A 13,996-nucleotide genomic window follows, 5' to 3' on the forward strand; every position below is an offset into this window, starting at 1 on the left:
TGACGGCGCATGTTCTTCATCTTCAGTACTTAAGCACTGCGTGGAAACGCATTATGACTCAGAATAGTGGTGGCCGCTCGTTCTTAATGATATCCTGCTATCTTATATACAGTCACCATCCTCTGGCTCATTGAGTTCTTATGTTTTCGTTGTCTCGGCATTATTAATTTATTGGTGTTTTATTTTCCTATGAGACAGGGGAGCGTTAAATTTTTGGCCTTCTACGTGGTTCCGCTCGTCCTCTTTTACATTGTTATGTCACGTTGTTAGAGCTAGCCAGTCCCATAATACGCAAATGGTGCCAGTATGCATATTACGCAGGCTTTCCTCGCTCTCGCCGTACAATGACAAACCGTGCGAAAACATACAGCTGGGTGCGCGCACGAGGAAGTCACAAACCGGAAGCGCGGGTTGTGCAATGCGTACAGCTGCGTGGCTTTCACGTTACGTCATGCGTCTCCTGGTTACCGGTGTAAACAGCTGCGTGTGAAAACTGCGGCCCGATTTAACATCTTATCTCAGATATACGGACAGAGCAGACTAGTTAAAGCAAAGAGATGGAATGCCATAGAGGCTCAACACCGCGACCAGAACAATTCTCTGCCATGTTTTCAGAAGTCAAAAGAAAGGGCCGTAGTATGGGATATAGGCAGATAACGTGCCAAATAATACGAAATAACGTCCTACTATTAATGTTTGGCAGCTACAGACAGAAGCGAACTTACCTCTCATAATGGCGGACGAACACTTGATATGCATCGATTTTCAGCAGTCACTACAATGTATACATTCAAATGCTCGAACCCCAGACGATCTATTGGGTGCCATTAAGAAAAAGAAGACATGGTCTGGGAAATTCGACGTAGGATTAACCTTCGTGTGGTTTAATACCCGCGTCACTATACATAAGAAACATCCAATACATAAGAAACATCCAATCTAGAGGAAAATTCTAATATCAGTTGGAATGTGTGTGACCAAGTTCTGGTGAACACAGTTAAGAAAAAGAGAGAGAGAGAGAGAGCAAAAAACATTCCAGAGAACGTTTGCATTTATATAAATTGTATGTAGCATACGATTAAACTTGTGTTTGTTAAGTGAAATGAACTGTGGTGTTACATGCACCATATACGTAAACTCTGACGTGTACACAAGGTATAAGGGCAGTGAATTGTCGGGACTGTCATTTGTACTCTGGTGATTATTGTGAAAAGGTTTCCAACGTGATTATGACCGCATGACGGAAATTAACAGACTTTGGAGCGGAATGGTAGTTGGCATCGGGCATTCCATTTCGGAAATTGTTAGGGAATTCAACATTCCGAGATCCGCAGTGTCAATAGTGTGTCGAGAATACCAAATTTCAGGCATACCTCTCACCATGGGCAACGCCTTCACTTAACGTCCGAGAGCAGAGTCGTTTGCGCAGTGTTGGCAGTGCTAACAGACAAGCAACACTAAGTGAAATAGCCGCAGAAATCTACGTGGGACGTACGACGAACGTATCCAACGAAATTTGGCATTAATGGGCTATGCCAGAAGATGATCGATGCGAATGCCTTTGTTAACAGCACGATGTCTCTCCTGGGTATGTCACCATATCCGTTGGACCCTACAGTTCGAGCGATTGATTTGACCACCCTGATCGCCCAACATGAATCCCTTCGAACGTTTATGGGACGTAATCGAGAGGTCAGTTTGTGTACAAAATCCTACACTGGCAACACTTTCGCAAATATGAACGGTTATGGAGGCAAGATGACTCGGTATTTCTGTATGGGTCTTCCAATGACTTGCTGAGTCCATGCCACGTCGAGTTCCTGCACTGCGCTGCGCAGAGGTATGTCCGATATTACGAGGTATCCTTAAAATTTCCAGGAGGTAGCAAAAACAATTATTAGAGTAAAGCTTATGACAAATGTCTAAAACGGAATCGCCGGCCGCGGTGATCTCGCGGTTCTAGTCGCGCAGTCCGGAACCGTGCGACTGCTCCGGTCGCAGGTTCGAATCCTGCCTCGGGCATGGATGTGTGTGATGTCCTTAGGTTAGTTAGGTTTAAGTAGTTCTAAGTTCTAGGGGACTGATGACCACAGCAGTTGAATCCCATAGTGCTCAGAGCCATTTGAACCATTTTAAAAGGGAATCACTTATTTTGTAAAACTCAAAGGAAGGAGACGTAATTCACCATAGCTTCCGTTCAGCAATTATCTTTTCAGTCAGAACAAAAATCTTCAACTTACGCTTCTGACGTTTCCGGAGAAATGTTACAAAGAATGACGCATTCATCTATCAGGCTTCACTATCGTCACAAAATTCTCTGAATATCATATAGCTTAGGGTATACACTTCAAAAAAGTTTTGCATCACCCCGGTTCCCAGAACTCCTGAACATAGACTTTGACTGTTCAGAGATGTCACTAAACCCGTCCAAAGATGTAAACAACCATGCATGAGGAGTGCCTATTAGACGGAGGAGGTCCGGCAGCCGATTAGTTCCAGTCATTCCACCAGGAAGGAGGTACACAGCTCGTGTTGTCTGTAATACAACCATGTCTAGACGGTCAATATCGCGGCTCGATCGGGTCTGCATTGTGACTTTTTCCCAGGAAGGGCTCCCAGAAAGGGAAGTGTCCAGGCGCCTTGGAATGAACCAAAGCGATGTTGTTTGCACATGGAGGAGACACAGAGAGACAGGAACTGTCGATGACATACGCAGACCGCCCAAGAGCTACTATTGCAGTAGATGACCGCTACCTACGGATTATGGCTCGCAGGAACCCTGATAGCAAGGCCACCATGTTGAATAATGGTTTTCGTGCAGCCACAGGACGTCGTGTTACGACTCAAACTGTGCGCAATCGGCTGCACGAAGCGCAACTTCACTCCCGACGTCCAGGGCGAAGTCCATCTGTGCGACCACGACACCATGGAGCGCGGCACACATGGGCCCGACAACAGGCTCAGGATTGGCATCACGTTCTCTTCACCGATGAGTGTCGCATCTGCCTTCAACCATACAATCGTCGGAGACGTGTTTGGAGGCAATCCGGTCGGTCAGACTGAACGCCTTAGACACACTGTTCAGCGTGTGTAGCAAGGTGGAGATTCCCTGCTGTTTTGGGCTGGCATTATGTGAGACCAACGTCACCGCTGGTGGTCTTGGAAGGCGTCGTAACGGCCGTACAATACGTTAATGGCATCCGCCGACCGATAGCGCAACCACATCGGCAGTATATTGACGAGGAATTCGTCTTCATGGACTACAATTCGCGCCCCCATCGTGCACATTTTGTGAATGACTTCCTTCAGGGTAACTACATCGCTCGACTAGAGTGGACAGCATGTTCTCCAGACATGAACCCTGTCCAACGTACCTGGGATAGATTGAAAATGGCTGTTTATGGACGACGTGATCCACTAACCACTCTGAAGGATCTATGCCGAACCGCCGTTGAGGTATGGGACATTCTGGACCAACAGTGCCTTGATGAACTTTTGGATAGTGTGCCACGACGAATACAGGTATGCGTCAATGCAAGAGGACGTGTTACTGGGTATTAGAGATACCGGTGTGTACAGCAATCGGGACCACCACCTCGAAAGGTCTCGCTGTATGGTGTTAGAACATGCAATGTGTTGTTTTCATGAGCAATAAAGAGGGCAGAAATGATGTTTATATTGATCTCTGTTCCAATTTTCTGTACAGGTTCCTGAACTCTCGGAACCGAGGTGATGCAAAACTTTTTTTGATGCGTGTATATGCCACGTGGAACTTGGGTGAGACAGGCTTTATTACAGAAGCAAAAAAATGCGCCCACCAACCTTTTTTTTTTAGATATGTTCATGCATTTATGCTCTGAACACGTGCATTTATACTCTGCGCACACGGCAGGTACGCTTCCGAACATAAGTTCAGCAACTGTGAATCCGGCAAAACCATCACGAACTCTGTCGTTTTCAAAACCACCCGCAGAATGACTTCCCGAAACAGTGCGGCTAGTAGCACAGTGTGGCAAGAAACGTGTGTAAACCATAAAATCCTCATGCAAAAATTAAGATACTGTGGGACACTAGGCACAAAAGTTTCATCGTTTTTACCTTACGTGCGCGGTGGAGAGCAGAGTTGTAAGTAGGCTGTTTAGGTTTTTTTATTGGTAACGCCGCCGCCACGTAGCGCTCTGTATGAAAATCACTGGCTGTGCCGTGTGCAGTCTGTGGCTGGTTTGCATTGTTGTCTGCCATTGTAGTGTTGGGTAGCGGTAGCTGGATGCTAACAGCGCGTAGCGTTGCGCAGTTGGAGGTGAGCCGCCAGCAGTGGTGGACATGGGGAGAGAGATGGCGGAGTTTTGAAATTTGTAAGAATTGATGTCATGAACTGATATATATATATATATATATATATATATATATATATATATATATATATATATATATTATGACTATTAACGTAAATACATTGTTTGTTGTCTATTAAAATCTTTCATTTGCTAACTGTGCCTATCAGTAGTTAGTGACTTCTGTAGTTTGAATCATTTAGTTAGCTGGCAGTAGTGGCGCTCGCTGTATTGCAGTAGTTCGAGTAACGAATATTTTTGGGAGGTAAGTGATTTGTGAAAGGTATAGGTTAATGTTAGTCAGGGCCATTCTTTTGTAGGGATTATTGAAAGTCAGATTGCGTTGCGCTAAAAAAATATTGTGTGTCAGTATAAGCACAGTCGCGTATAATTGTTTTAAGGAGACGTTTCAGAGTGAATCAGTTCTATGACAACAATGTAGTAACTGGAACTACCAATTAGAATTTGAAGCAAACAGACATGGTACAGCACAGGCTTCCTTTCTTTGATCCTTTGTTTTTTCTGATAAACGTAAAGTATCTTTCTATTGTACTGTCAGAAGATGAAAACCTTGCCATCTTTGCAGATGACATAAGTATATGAATAAAATGTAGTAACAGTCCTTGTACTGCAAATGCAGCTAATGAAATATCTGAAAACATAAACGTATGATTTAAGGCATATGGGTTATCATTAAAATTTGATAATACTTGGAACATACATCGAACTAGACATGCCACTCTATGTGATCAAAATTATTTGGGCAACCCCAAAAACACACATGTTTCATATGAGGTGCATTGTGCCGCTACCTCCTGCCAGGTACTCCATATCAGCGACCGTAGTAGTAATTAGACAGACTGAGAGAGCAGAATGGGGCGCTCCGCGGAACTCACGGGCTTCGAACGTGGTTACGTGATTGGGTTTGACTTGTGTCATACGTCTGTACACGAGATTTCCACACTGCTAAACATCCGTGAGTCCACTGTTTCCGACGTGATAGTGAAGTGGAAACGTGAAGGGACTCGTTCAGCACAAAAGCGTACAGGCCGACCTCGTCTGTTGACTGACAGAGACCTCACGGTACACAATGTGGCGATCCGATGGTAGAGTATGGGTATGGGGAATGCCCGGTGAGTGTCATCTGCCAGCGTGTGTAGTGCCACAGCAAAATTCTGAGGCGGTGGTGTTATGGTGTGGTCGTGTTTTTCATGGTGGGGGCTTGTGCCCCTTGTTGTTTTCTGTGGCACCATCACAGTACAGGCATATACTGATGTTTAAGCACCTTCTTGCTTCCCACTGTTGTAGAGCAATTCGGGGATGGCGATTGCATCTTTCAGCACAATTGAGCACCTGTTCGTAATGCACGGCCTGTAGCGGACCGGTTGCACGACATTTACATCCCTGTAATGAATTGGCCTGCACAGAATCCTGACCTAAATCCTATAGAACACGTTTGGGGTGTTTTGGAACGCCAGCTTCGTGCGACACCTCAAAGATCGACATCGATACCTCTCCTCAGTGCAGCACTCCGTGAAGAATGAGCTGCCGTTCCACAAGAAACCTTTCCGGAACCTGACTGAATGAATGCCTGCGAGAGTGGAACCTGTCATCAAGGCGAAGCGTGGGCCAACACCATATTGAATACCAACATTACCGATGGAGGGCGCCGACAGTTGTGGCCGAGCGCTTCTATGCGCTACAGTCTGGAAACGTGCGACCGCTACGGTCACAGGTTCGAAACCTGCCTCGGGCATGGATGTGTATGATGTCCTTAGGTTAGTTAGGTTTAAGTAGTTCTAAGTAACCGATGACCTCAGATGTTAAGTCCCATAGTGCTCAGAGCCATTTTCGATGGAGGACGCCACGAACTTCTAAGTCGTTTTCAGCCAGGTGTCCGGATACTTTTGATCACATGTTGTATGTCAGTTGCGCGCAGTTCCCATCGCGACGTTCGCTCGGAAACTAGTTGAGAAGGATTGTAGCTTCCACCAGAAGCAATTCCTGGACGGTTTGAAACCGATTGCCATTGGCAAGGCGTGACGCATATTTTCGGTCCCTGTCTGTTAGGATCTTCTTACGATCACTGCTCTTAAGCCGTCTACAAGCCTGCGAGGGGTCCGCCATTACTTGAGATACGTTGGAGAGTCATCGTTGTCACATTAATATTTCGGGCAACCTCTTTCACGTTGTGGCTTAGAAAAGGTCCAAACATGATGGCTCCTTCCTGTCATTCTGTCTCGTCTCCAGGTCGACCGACTTAACTGCGCTGATTTCATACGAACAACTGGCGTTACACTACCTGATAAAGTAGTGCAGACCCTTCGCCTTTTATGACGTCTCGAACTCTGCTGGGGACACTTTCAGTGGGGCGTCTGAATGTCTATGGGGGAAAGGTAGCCTATTCTTCCTCAATTGCCGAAACCAGAGAAGGTAGTGATGTTGGATATTGGGGTTTGGTGCAAACTCGATGTTCTAACTCATCTCAAAGGTTTCCAGGTCGGAATTCTGGGCAGGCCAGTCTGTTTCAGAAATGTTATTGTCAACAAAGCATTGCCTCACAGATGCTGTTTTATTACAGGGTGCACGTACATCTACACAGATACTCCGCTAGCCACCGTACTGTGCGTGGCGGTGGGGACCCTGTACCACTACTTGTCATATCCTTTCATATTTCACTCGCAAATGGAGCGAGGGAGAAACGACTGTCTATATGCCTCTTGTTTCCGAAAAGTTTAAGTAACGGAGTTAGAAACAGTTGTCATGGCTCAGGTTCTTTATTTGGATTTTCTTTTAAGAGAACATAAGAATGAGGTTATGTTTGCCGATGCTTAATGGACTATCATCTTGCATATCATTTTGATGGTGGAGAGTATATTCGACAAATACCTGGTGGTTGTAATTAAACTGTCTCTATTCAACACGTTATAACACGGAAACTGATTACCGTACGAGTGCCATACTTTTTAGCACTAATATACAGAGTATGGGGTGCATGATTTCCATGCGGCACCGTTCAGTTCCAACTATGGCCACCAGGTACCGTAATCAGTCGTGGTTCATAGCCCCACACACCTGACCAGTCGAAGTGCACTTGTTGACGTGTCAACATGAGCTTACACAAAAGGAGCAGGGCACTACTGGCGAAGCTCTGTTATCAAAACAGTAATCCTGCAGCTATACTTCGAGAATATCGTCGGCTGAAAGGATTACGGAAGGTCCTCTTTCTCCACCTACTGTGCGGAGAGTGATGAAGTTCAAATCAACTGAACTGGACGTCGCTCTGGGAAGTGGCCGCTGCTGAAAAAGTGTGTAATTACTGCAGCACATCCTCGTCCGGCAGCAATCGTCAACCCTTCAAGGCTATTTTTAACCTTCCGATAGGCGCGCATATGTGTCAGATACGCAGTGACAATGTTCGTTACCTTTTCTTGGAAAGCGAGAGGGGGGGAATTCACCCCTTTGTTCTAGCCTCCTCTTTGGACCCCACCTTACTTTAGTGCTGGCCGCTGCGGTTAACAGCAAGCTACACTACTGGCCATTAAAATTGCTACACCAAGAGGAAACGGGTATTCATTGGACAAATATATTATAGTAGAACTGACATCTGATTACTTTTTCACGCAATTTGGGTGCATAGATCCTGAGAAATCAGTACCCAGAATAACCACCTCCGGCAGTAATAACGGCCTTGATACGCCTGGGCATTGAGACAAACAGACCTTGCATGGCGTGTACAGGTACTGCTGCCCGTGCAGCTTCAACACGATACCACAATTCAAGAGTAGTGAGTGGCGTATTGCGACGGGTCAGTTGCTCGGCCACCATTGACCAGACGTTTTCAGTTGGTGACAGATCTGGAGAATGTGCTGGCCAGATCAGCAGTTGAACGTTTTCTGTATCCAGAAAGGCCCGTACAGGACCTGCAACATGCGGTCGTGCATTATCCTGCTGAAATGTAGGGTTTCGCCGGGATCGAATGAAGGGTAGAGCCACGGGTCGTAACACATGTGAAATGTAACGTCCACTGTTCAAAGTGCCGTCAATGCGAACAAGAGGTGACCGAGACGTGTAACCATTGGCACCCCATACCATCACGCCGGGTGATACGCCAGTATGCGATTACGTATACACGCCTCCAATGTACTTCACCGCGATGTCACCAAACACAGATGCGACCATCATGGTGCTGTAAACAGAACCTGGATTCATCCGGAAAAATGACGTTTAGCCATTCGTGGACCCAGGTTCGTCGTTGAGTACACCATCGCAGGCGCTCCTTTCTGTGAAACAGCGTCAATGGTAACCGTAGCCATGGTCTCCGAGCTGACAGTCCATGCTGCTGCAAACGTCGTCGAACTGTTCGTGCAAATGGCTGTAGTCTTGCAAACGCCCCATCTGTTGACTCAGGGATCGAGACGTGGCTGCACGATCCGTTACAGCCATGCGGATAATATGCCTGTCATCTCGACTGTTAGTGATACGAGACTGTTGGGATCCAGCTTGGCGTTCCGTATTATCCTCCTGAACCCACCGATTCCATATTCTGCTAACAGTCATTGGATCTGGACCAACGCGAGCAGCAGTGTCGCGATACGATAAACCGCGATCGCGATAGGCTACAATCCGACCTTTATCAAAGTCGGAAACGTGATGGTACGCATTTCTCCTCCTTACACGAGGCATCACAACAACGTTTCACCAGGCAACGTCGGTGAACTGCTGTTTGTGTATGAGAAATCCGTTGGAAACTTTCCTAATGTCCGACGTTGTAGGTGTCGCTACCGCCGCCAACCTTGTGTGAATGGTTTGAAAAGCTAATCATTTGCATATCACAGCATCTTTTTCCTTTTGGTTAAATTTCGCGTCTGTAGCACGTCATCTTCGTGGTGTAGCAATTTTAATGGCCAGTAGAGCAGTAACACGTGTTTCGTATCTGAGGAATACGCGCGACCCTCTGTGTAAGTTTTTAATTTTTCATTTTCCACTATTTATTGTTAACTTTTTATTGCTTGTTAGTAATGTAAAGTAGTGTACACGGAGAATTTACGTGTGTCTCGAATCGAAAGTGAAATTAAATTAAATTGTATGTCTCAGATAAGCGCGACCTTCAATGCTTGCATCATGTTGTTTATTCAGTTTCGTTTTATATTTATTTCTTAGGTACTTCGGGGTACAAAGAGATGTATAATTTAAACAGTCCTTTGGATGTCGAGGCTGTGATAAATGCAATTCTGCGTGATACCGACGATGGGGATGATAAGGACAACCGTTTTATGTAGGACAGTGACACTGATAAAGAACATCTCATATCGAAAAGAGATTGAGATTCTGGTACGGAACTGAGTGCTCAGTCCAGATCAGAAGACGACGAAGATGACAGCACCAAATCGACGTTTCAAGCCGTTCAAAGGAAAAATAAAAAATAATCGAGGTTTGGTCATGGCAAAAAAGCCAAGGAACAGGCAAAGACGAGGTAAACAAAATATTTTACTTCATCTGCCCGGAGTAACCGGACCTGCGCAAAACGTGACTAACGTTCTAGATTCATGGAAATGCCTGATCTGTGGCACAATGATTCCACGTGTTGAAGAAAATACAAACAAATTCATTCTTACAATATATGATAATTATTCTCGTTCAAGGGGCACTCAACAGACAGACACAGGGGAAATGAAAGCCTTACTCGGGCTGTTGTATCTCGCTAGGGTGTACCACAGGAATCGTCTGAATCTCCACCACTTATGCCGGGTAGATGACTTCCTAATCGTCATGAGTATAAAGAGATTTCAGGTTTTAATGCGATCTTTTCGTTTTGGTGATATGGAAACAAGAGGAGAACGAAGAAAAACTGACCGCCTAGCTCATATACGAGTTATTTTTGAAGAATTCGTTGTTAACTGCTAAAAATGCTATTCACTTCGTTAAAAATGTCACAAACGATGAAAAACTCGAGGCTTTTCGAGGTAGATGCGGTTTCGTACAACGTATGCCAAAAAAAAAAAAACAAGCAAATATGGCATAAAAATTTACTCTTTTATCGCGTCTCGGCTATATCATAATATAATATGGAAATATACGCTGGAACCCAACCAGAAGGTCCATTCAGTGCAATAAACCATTCAACTTTGTAAAAAGGTTAGGAGTACCCATTTTCTACAGTGGGAGAAATATCATGGCCGATAATAGGTTTACGGTTTACGTTTTGGCGAATGAATTGGCATCAAAAACGAATTTCATATGGTGGCACGTTGCATAAAAATAAGCCTCAGATTCCTCCAGAATTCACAGCGACCAGAAATCGAGGTCTCCACTCAAGTCTGTTTGGTTTTCGCCAAGAGGCAACACTTGTTTCATACGTGCCAAAAAAATACAAGAATATTTTGTTGGTATGCTGCCTCCACAACGATGGAAAAATCGACGCGATCGCAAGAAACCAGAAATTATAAATTTTTACAGTCACACAAAAGTAAGCATTGACACTGTCGACAAACTTTGTGGGTCTTTCAACGCTGCGAGGAACATAAAGCGATGGCCTCTGGTGACTTTTATTCGATGATGAACGTTGCTGCCATAAATTCATTTATTACCTGGAAAGGAAACATCAGCAATAATTTCAAGAGAAGAAAATGTCTCAAATATCTTTCGAACGAACTTGTGCAAGAACATGGGAAAAGGAGAAGCACTTAAGTAACTGGAGACCTCTGTACAAAAGTTTTAAATGTATCGCACACAGAAGATGAACACAACAGCAACAAGGAAGAGGAGAAGATCAATCTCAGGAGCCTCTGAAGAAAAGACGTGGGCCATGTTCAGTTAGTAACAAAACGAGGATCACCAGATCCAAATACGAAATATGTGTACAGTTTATTTGTTTACAGCATTCAAGAAATGTTTTCGTTGATTGTATTTCAACTTCCAAATAACTTTAGTATATTGAGAAACCAAAATTTTATGCATGTCATTCGTACGTGGAAAGTAAGTATCACTATGTCGAGAAGTTGTGGGAAGAAAATGTGTGTTTTGAAACATTTCTTTTTTTTTTTAAATACATTTTTTACCTTGCTTTTGTTTGTATAACCCATGAAAAATACCTGATATTGCTTTTATGATAAAAATTTAATGTTTAAAAAGAAAAAGTTCATTAACAACAAGTGGTATCTGTGAGATAAGCGCCCCAAACTTGTTCGACTAGAAGGCCCGCCAAGCGGAAGGTTAGGAGATCGGAGGCGTGATAATCGCTCGGGGAGAGATCGGGACTGTAGGACTCTTGTTCTAGTGCCTCCCACTTGAGTTTGTGTAACTTGTTCTGCGTAATGGATGAGACTGGCTTCCCAGTCTTTCGGCAGCCAAGAAAGGAATAACAGAACGCTGGTAGTGTTTGGACGCATTTGGTAATAACCTCGCCATAGTTCAAGTTTCCGCATTTACCGCGCACACTTCGGAAAGACACGAATGTCACTCTAATCCCTTGCCTAAATGTCGGTGCTTATACACCGCATCGGAGTCGGGGCACGTTGCACATACAAGGGTCACTCCAAAAGAAATGCACACAATTTTTGTGAAAATACAGTTTTCATTCTGCATGTGTGAAAGTTTTACAGCGTGTAGACACATCCTTGCCGCTTGTTTTCAAACTTAGTTCAATCTGTTCCCGTGAGTGGCGCCGTCACAGCATGTCTTCAAGATGGCTGCTACTCTCGACGTTCTTCAGAAGCAACGTACTGTCATAGGATTCCTGTGCTGTGAAAACGAGCAATGTGAAACATCCACAAGAGGTTGAAAAAGGTGTATGGAGCCTTGCTGTCGATCGCAGTACAGCTAGTCGGTGGGAAAGCAGGTTACCTGATGAAAGCTGCCACTGAAATATTGAGGATTGTCCTCGCAGCGGCAGGTCTCGTACTGCACTCACTCCAGAGAATGTGCAGAGAGTTAACGAATTGGTGACTGCTGACATACGCATCACAGTGAACGAATTGTTACGCTACGTTGGGATAGGGGAAGGAAGTGTTTGCAGAATACTGAAAGTGGTGGCGTTATAAAAGGTTTGTGCCAGGTGGGTTCCCAGGAAGTAGACAGTGGCTCACAAAGAACTTTTGGAACAGTACGAGAATGGTGGGGACGAATTTCTTGGAAGAATTGTGGCAGGTGAAGAAACATGGCTCCATCATTTTTCACCAGAGACGAAGAGGCAATCAATGGAGTGGCTCATGCAAATTCACCCAAGGAAAAAAATTCAAAACCACAACTTCAGCTGGAAAAGTTATGGCTACGGTGTTTTTCGATTCCGAAGGACTTTTGCTTGTGGACATCATGCCAAGTGGAACCACCATAAATTCTGATGAGTATGTGACGACAATGAAGAAAGTTCTAGCTTGACTGAGTCGTGTTCAACCACATCGGCAAAAGCAGGATGTTTTGCTGCTGCACTACAATGCACGGCCACACGTCAGTCAAAAAACCGTGGAAGCGATCACAAAACTCGGATGGACAGCAATGAAACACCCGCCTTACAGTCCTGACCTGGCTCCATGTGACTATCATCTCTTTGGGAAACTGAAAAAGACTCTCTGCGTGGAACAAGGTTTGAAGATGATGACTCCCTTGTGCACGCTGCCAAACAGTGGCTCCAACAGGTTGATCCAGAATTTTACCGTGCGGAATCGGCGCTTGTTCCAAGATGGCGTAAGGCAGTTGAGAAGGATGGAAATTATGCGGAGAAATGAAAATATTGTTCCTAAACTTTGAAACATGTAGAATGAAAGATGGACTTTAAACAAAATAGTGCGCATTTCTTTTGGAGTGACCCTCGTACGTTGCGGCAACGCCCTCATACGGGAACTTCTTGGGCGCCCCTTTACATAAAATGCCCTATTAAGAAGGGCCACCTTTTTCCTTGTCCATTTCCAAATTTTGACTTTACTGCGACATTCAACGAAGCGCTGTCACAAGGGCGACCTAAAAGCAGAAGAGCCTGAAATTAACAGAAGAAAGACGGGAAAAAAATGTGTTCGATAAATCGATTTGGACTATAGGTACATGTAAAACGGAAATTTAAACAGCAAGTCATTTATGATATTTCGGAATAGGATGTCATGTGCAGTGGCACACTAGATCGTTATTTTGAAATTCAGTGCGAATAACACCGTATAACAGTAAGAGAAAAAATTTGCGAGGCACCGGAGGGATTCGAACCCTCGATCTCCTGTTTACTAGACAGGCGCTTTAACCAACTAAGCCACGGCGCCCGACGCGGACGTGAATGTATGTAGGAGAAAGGCAGACCCAGGATCCCGCAGCTGCGTCTGCAGGTGATGCGGCTGCTGTCGCGAGAGCACATGTGTGCCGAATACGGTACACTCAGCCACATGCTTTATCCCAAGAATTATTTCAGAACGACGCCGACATCTCGTACATTTGGTACAGGTAAAACAATGGAAAATCCAGGATGCAGTAATGTCAGCAGTATGAAATTGATAGTTGCTACTCACCATATAGCGCAGATGCTCAGTCGCAGATAGGTACAACAAAAAGACTGTCAGAAAGTAAGATTTAGGCCATCAAGGCTTTCGACGAAAATAGTCAACATACACACTTTCTCAGGCACAAGAGACTGTAGCAATGTGTGTGAGTTGAATATGTGTGTGTGTGTGTGTGTGTGT

The 13,996-nt window shown here is 44.8% G+C and overlaps 1 non-coding gene across 1 annotated transcript; it reads right to left on the reverse strand.

The window, feature by feature from the left end:
- Positions 1-13,508: 13,508 nt before the first annotated feature.
- Positions 13,509-13,582, reverse strand: Trnat-agu (transfer RNA threonine (anticodon AGU)). The gene has a single exon. It is a non-coding gene; the product is annotated as a tRNA-Thr (tRNA).
- Positions 13,583-13,996: the final 414 nt, after the last annotated feature.

The sequence above is a fragment of the Schistocerca gregaria genome, chromosome 2, assembly GCF_023897955.1.
Source record: "Schistocerca gregaria isolate iqSchGreg1 chromosome 2, iqSchGreg1.2, whole genome shotgun sequence".
NCBI lineage: Eukaryota > Metazoa > Arthropoda > Insecta > Orthoptera > Acrididae > Schistocerca > Schistocerca gregaria.